Below are 7,329 nucleotides of genomic sequence, written 5' to 3'. Positions count from 1 at the left end.
AACATATTTTACTCGCAAGTAATTACAGCCTAAACTATTTACATTTTGAGATATAAAGAGACACTGTTCTTAAGTTAATTATGTAATTGGTTGAGTGTGGAAAATACTTGGCTAGGTCCAATAATAAATGACGTCTTGATTCTCATAGTTAGATGATATTCTTGTGCCAAAAATGCAAATTTTTTATTTACAACAATTACAAAATATTAAATATGTTATACTATTTTAAAAGCTACATTCACGTACTCATTAATATTTTCAATAATAATGATTTTAAGTTACTTATTAATGTATTTTCAATAATAATACGCGTTAATGAAAGACAGATATAATAATATAAAATAATCATTATTTTTGTAGTATAATCAATATTTTTTTAATACATAATTAATTGTGAGATAAAATAATATATAATGATTATAGTTGATGTGATATATTTTTTTCAAATGTATTTAAAATACTTTTTCTTAAGTTAAAGAATAGTTTTTACAAAATAATTATATCTGCTAGTTCACTTAATTAACTCCTGTATTTACCAGCTCACTAACTGTACTACCTCTCTTGGCGTTATTTTTTTGTTCACGACCATTAACTCTCTCAAGAGTTACTGAACTGGTAAATATAAGAGTTAATTTTTACAATTAGAAACTAATTATAATTTTTATAAAATAATTATCTTCAATAAAACTTTAAAATTCATTGTTGTAATAAAATAATAATTCTGGCCACTAAATAAATATAATTTGTGATAATATTAAAATTATCATTAATTATTTTTTATCGATAATTTTCTATCTCTTTGCCATAGATTTTATCTTTTTTAATTTTTTATTTCGATCTACTTTTTCTATATATTTTCTCTCTCTTGTCCCACGATTTTTACACCACATTTTCTCTCACTTAAGATTATCCACGGCAATCATCCAAAAAAGCAATAGGAGATGAAATAGGAAAATGAAATAGAAGATCCAATGCCGAAATTGAATAGTGGGATTTTTTAAACTTTAATTGCATTTACTGTCATGTATATAAGAGGTGACAAAATAGTAACCTCGAATTAATTGATTTTTTACAATTGCAAGATTCTGATCGTCGATTTTGAAAGTGGCTAAAATATGGTGAGATGGACAAAATTGAGATTTTTTAATTTGAGGATTTTATTGATTGGACATTTTTTTAATTAGTCTTTCATCCGCTACATAAACACTTACATGTAAAAAGAAAATATCAGATTGCATAATATAAATGAGCAAAAAATCCTCTATAAAAAATAAAATAGTAAATTGTTTCATGTGTTGTCATAAGGGGATATTTGCTCATTTCGTATATCAGATGAGTAAATTGCATTTAACCCCATTTTTTTTATAACATGGCACTTATTTCACCTACATGTGTGGGTTATATGTGATTATATTTTTAAATTATGTATGATTTAATTATATTTTAATTCAACACATGCCAGTCATATATTAATGTATTAACACGAAAATGGTGCGGATTTTTCTAATTGATATCATATGATATAATATTGTATTGATATAGCATTTTTTAATATTTCTCGCTCTTCGCCAGATCCTAACAGGAATAAGGTTCTACACAAGATTAATAAAAACATCGAATTTTTAACCTATTTTTTTTAATATAGGGGTTCTTTGCATTTTGATGATAATACAGGGGCAAAAATGCAATTTACCCTTGAAATCATCATCTTGTTCACGGGTCTGTCACTTTCTCACCCTCAAACCACAGTGAAACCTAATCTTCCCAACTTTACCGTTGTGATTTCAAGAAAGAAAAGAACAAAAAAACTTTACCGTTGTGTTCCCCGCGCCGGCGCATATTTATATAAGAGGAACATCCACGACCAGATTTTGAAAAATCAAAAATAGTGCAGAAGAAAAGCAAGAGGGCGCTCACATTGACATGCCCTTCTTTTTTAACAGCGGCGTTTTTGAACATCGTCTCAGACGTCCGGCCGCCTCCGCCGACTGCCCTCAGCCTCGATCTGTTCTTTCTTAAGGTATTTCTTGAGAGTCTGACATCACCTCATTGCATAAGAGTTCTTTTAAGTTTCTTGCATTATGGGTTCTTGCATTGTGAACTTAAGAGTATCTTGGTTAAAGGAAGTCTGTCTTCCCAACGGAAGATTTAATACGAGTACTTTTCAGTGTCACTGAATTGTGAAATTACGGCCTTACTCTTTTTCCTTTTTGTCTTTTTTAAGGTCTCGATTTGTTATTTCAAGGTTCTTGAATTTCAATTACACATGGGCTCTACTGTATGTCTTGGATTACGACTGCAGTCTGCGGACAAGTGTCTGGCACTTACATACAAGGATGCTGGTGTGGACATTGTTGCTGGATCAGAACTTGTTCAGAGAATAGGCAAGATGGCTCTCTGAATTGGAGGTTTTGGAGGTTTTGAAGGCTTTTCCCTTTGGGTATGGTTGTTTTTTCATATGATTATATTCAGTAGTGATCCTGTTGTCATTTTGATCGCTAGTGTCTTGAGGGATATTAATACATATTGCCTACACTCACAAACTGGTCAATTTTTTGGCAGTCTTGTTTTTCAGAGCTTCTTTCTTGAAGGCAGATTTGGCTTTGCTTATTCCACTTGCATTTTCTGTGTCTAGCTTTTCCTTTTTTCTTTTTGGCTCTGATTTCATTGGTCTTTTCCCATCTTATAATGTTATTTAATTGCATCCAAATGCTTTCACAGGGGATTCGTATAGAGATGGAGTGGGAACGAAACTTATGTTGGGTTTAGGGACTCGAATCGACGAGACTACTGGCATTGAATTGGTAATCTTTTGGTCTTTTACATGTTCTTTGTTAATAATGCATGCGTTAATCATTTTTTCGAATCAAGTTTTCACGAGTGTTAATGATATAGTAACTCCTAGGGCAAAACCTTTGTTTTTCCAAATCTGCCAGGAGAACCTGCAGGCTTTGGATTGGATTGTCATCTTTGTCCACTGGCTGATCTTCCCTACCATTAGGTTGGGAAAGAATGTGAGTCTAGCAATGTTATAACTTGCGTGAATGTTGTGTTTCAGAAAAGTTATTTACAAATACATATTTGGTTGCAGTTGTTAATATATTTTGCTTGTGTGAATGTATTGGCCATGATTTTCATTTTCCATCCGTATAAATTGCTGCCAATGATCCTTGGTTTACGTGGGACTTTGTTTCTGAAAATGTTTGGCTGCAGTTGTTAATATATGGGGCTAGGATATACTAGAAATATGATGATTTTTGTTAGTCACACCATGTCGATTATCTTACACAATCTAGCATAAGACAGTTGCTTGAAACTAATGGGACCCCACATGTATCTTCACTTAGATCAGCAACTATGAACCTACTTTAGGAACAGTAAGTAACACTTTGTTTTTCCTGCTATTATCTTTGTTGCCGATCAAGTTCACTTATCTTCTTTCTTAATGCATATATGTGATTCGCTGAATATGAGCTTGACTTTAAATATCTCAATTTCCTCTTTGGACTGTATTGGAACTTCGTAAACCAATTGATACTTGCTCAATTGATGGGCCAGCAAAATATCTTTTCTCAAGTGCATCAAGTGCGGTATTTGTTCTTATGCCTTTTAATTGGAGAGTGCTACAATGTTGTATCTATGTTGTTTTCTTCCATGTCTGTTCGTAATTCTGTCTTGATACAAAGTACAGAGATTCAATAGAGTCACACGAGAATTGCTGTTATCAATTCTTTTATTTGCAAGTTTTATTTGTTGAAAAAAGCACCATACTCTACATTTGATGCAGGCAATGCCGTCACTGAAGTCTCGCTGAAACCCATATTTATTTGCAAGTTTGTTTCTAATTGCATTAAAATTGTGAAATTGTTCGATAGGTTTTGGGTCCCACAACCCATTGACTAGGTAAGGTGAGTATTTATTTATTGGTGAATTTCTATCCGTACATATAAAGTGAAATTTTAAGAGATTTTCAAATAAAAATTGGACCATATTGAACTAATGTTGGAGGTGATATCTGGTTTTCTTTAGCCCTAACACATATAGCGTTCAATTAGCAAAGGGCATCACCCTACCTGATACATCATTCTCCACATGCATTAAAGTGAAGCATATAAGTTAGTATAGGTTTTTCATACTTGTTTATTAAAAGATTGAAGGCTAGAGTTTGAATTGGGTTTGCCAATTAGGTGCAAACTAGATAACCTCATATCGATAAGAATTGTGTGGGAATTTGTTGACATTTTAGAACCTAATGGTAGCCTTACGTATCTTCATAGTCTTCTCTTCAAGTTTCTAACTGAAAAGCAACCAACGGCCCCTATCAATTCTTCTTTGCTGATTTTTCTCCTATATTTTGGAATCAAGAATGGTTGAGACCATTGATTTTATACTTTGTATAATTCAAACCTAAAATTTGCTGCTCTGATTTCTTTGGAAAACCGTGCTTTCTCCATTCTGGTCTGGAAAGTATGGGATTAGGGATTTTTTAGGCTGCTCAAAAATGTGAATGATGCAAGTATAGAGTTGAGACCTTAATGAGAGAACAAATACCTCATCTTTTTGTAAATTTATTTTTGGTTCGTTTATTATGTTGGGTTTTCTTCATGAGCTGCCTTAAAACTTTTTGTTGTTAATACGTTTGACATTTTTGTATGATTTACAAAAACCATGTTAGTTCTTGTTATTAACATCTTATTTTTGAAGGTGTATTACAGAATAGTATGTTGGAACATCTATATTATACAATCATGAATTATTTTTTATTTGCGAACTTTGGGATTAAATGCTATGCTAATGTGGAACAGTTGTCGAGATGCCAATTAAAAATATATTTTTCAAGATTACTTGGTAAAACTTTTGTGAGTATTATTATGTACGTTCAAGAGTTCATCAATGATTTTTAAGGAACACAAAGTTTTGATAAGTTGAAATGTATTACTAGAAAATTGTTTCTCTCTTTTGCCCAAAAGATTTGTTTTCCTTGTCAAGTGTTCTTTTGTTTTCACGTAAAGTTCTTAAAATAAATTTTTCTCTTTGACTCAAAGATTTGTTTTTCTTGTGGGTGGTCTTCTTTAATTCTCAAAATCAGCTGTGGTTTTCTTTAATTCTCAAAATCAGCTTGAATTGCAGTAATTTCTTTCAAATTATTTAAAATAAATTTACAGCGATTAGAATATTTTTTGTATTTGATTATTCATGGGCATATATTCATTTAATTATTTTTGATAAATGCATGAATAAGTCACGTTTTTGGATTTTCAAGGAAATCTGTTATTGATTTTTATTTCCATAAAAAAGAATTGAATTCAAAACAGTTTTTGCAGCTCTTTGGAAAATTTTAAGCTGCATTAAGTTTTCTGTTTTTTAGCAAATTGCATTCATCACCATCTTTGTTTAGACTTCCAAAAAAGTACACTATTTTTTAGCAAATTGCATCCATCACTATCTTTTATTTTGATAAATGATAAAAGTCTTTTAAGATATATATACAAGTGATTTTAACACAAATAATGAGATTGGCATCTCGACTGTTTTGCAATTTAGTATGCAGTATTTGATTTCTGAATTTCGTGTGATTGTGTAATAATGATTTTTCAACAAATTTTTTTGTGATACACCTTCAAATGTTAGATGTCAATGATATGGACATATATGGAGTTTTTGTAAAATTTGTACAAAAATGCAAATGTATGACAAACAAAAATTTCTAAGAAAGCAACATGAGGCCAAAAGCCAACATAATGAACAGACCAAGAATAAATCTACAAAAACATTGGAGTATTATCTCTCTTGTAGGCCTCAACTCCGAACTGCCTTGCGTCCGTCATGTTTAAAGTGGCCTTGGAATTCATAATCCTATTGCTTTCCCCATTAGAATGTTGAGAACGTGAAGGCATAATAGAAATCAGTCCGAATTTTGGGTTTGAATTATGCAAAGGATAATAAAATGGTCTCAATATTTCTTGATTTTTAAATATGGGGAAAAATCAGTAGAGGTGAAATGGATGGGGACAAAGGTTGCTTTTTGGGTAGAAATGGCAGAGAAGGATATAGGTTGTCCTATAGTTTACATGGCATTATGTGTTGCATACTTTTCTTATATGGTTGATTTTGCTCAAGTTTTCTTCTTTGTTTTTGCAGTTAAGTTAGCAGTGAAGATGATCTGAATGAAAGAGTCTGCTTAACAACGTTCATGGATTTGTCGATATCAGTTGTGGCGTTTAAGTAATTCTAAGTATGAGCCTCATGGGTTCGCCGTGGAAGTAAATCTTGCCTACTGTAAATAGAACCAAGCATGTTTATAATACTTAGATCATAATCATGTATTAAGGAAACCAGAAACAGGAAAAGTATGTCTGGTTCATGCCTAAAAGTGATCCCTAGAGATCCTATGTAGTTGTTTCCTACTATCTTGTTAGTAAATATTTGATGCGGTACCATGTTTTGAGCAAGCAAGCAATTTTTCTTTTTCCTTTCTCATGTGCACTATTATACCTTCTCTATCTTTTTCTGTTTTTTTTTTTATTGAAAGAAACAAACTTCACTCGAATTATCTGGCTAACTCGCCACACATGACAACATCAAGTCCAAGGGGACAGTAGGATGAATCAAGTAAACGACCAAGTAGGAAACAGACTATATATCCAATAAAAAGATTAAATACAAAATAATATTTTAACACGATTAGTTTGATAGAAGATATTTTTTATTATAATTTACTTGGCATAGTAAAATTTAAAATAAATAAAATGTGAATAATATATAAACACTAATCTAAACTTCAAATCCATCAATTCAAATATAGTCTAAGTGTTTCAGTCCTATTGTGAAAAGACATAAGAGCAAAACTCTGTCAAAGAAGAAAATTATTTGCCATTAATTCCTAATTTCTCTAAACTAATTAAAGAATGAACACTATATTCTTAAAAATAAATAGGCAAATAACATTTCAACGTTGTTAATTTGCCAGGAATTTTAGTTAAAATAAACGATTTAAAATAAATGAGCAATACTCATTTTAATGAATATTTTTATTACCAAGAAAATTTCTTATTCTTGTTTGATAAGATATTTTTTAATAAGGTTTTAAAATTTTTTATATAGTAAACTATAATATTAGTATAATATTAATTTATTTATTTACTAATACAAAATAAGGAGAAGGGTTATGTTGGAAAAATATTTGGTTTCAAGCAATCGAAACGATGTTTTGAAATATTACAATCGGATTTAAGAAATTAAAAGCAAATAAAGCCACGTTGGAACAAATAACATTCCTTAAATTGGGCTGAAAATACTAATTTTTAAAGGTGGAATGCTAGTTTCCAA

At 30.9% G+C, this 7,329-nt stretch overlaps 1 long non-coding RNA gene across 4 annotated transcripts; it reads left to right on the top strand.

Moving 5' to 3' along the window:
* Nucleotides 1-1,685: 1,685 nt before the first annotated feature.
* LOC148786793 (uncharacterized) lies at nt 1,686-6,452 on the top strand. Of its 4 annotated transcripts, none has more exons than XR_016068025.1 (5): nt 1,686-2,020; nt 2,246-2,440; nt 2,722-2,804; nt 2,937-3,014; nt 3,788-6,452. It is a non-coding gene; the product is annotated as an uncharacterized LOC148786793 (long non-coding RNA). The 4 variants fall into 4 exon arrangements; XR_016068023.1 differs by having other exon boundaries at nt 2,225-2,440; XR_016068026.1 differs by having other exon boundaries at nt 1,687-2,020; nt 2,303-2,440.
* The last annotated feature ends 877 nt before the right edge of the window (nt 6,453-7,329 follow it).

Source organism: Sesamum indicum, linkage group LG10, assembly GCF_026168435.1.
Source record: "Sesamum indicum cultivar Baizhima isolate 11 linkage group LG10, ASM2616843v1, whole genome shotgun sequence".
Taxonomy (NCBI): Eukaryota; Viridiplantae; Streptophyta; class Magnoliopsida; order Lamiales; family Pedaliaceae; genus Sesamum; species Sesamum indicum.
The sequence above is the reverse complement of the archived record's forward strand: the minus strand, read 5'-3'. Positions and strand labels throughout refer to the sequence as shown.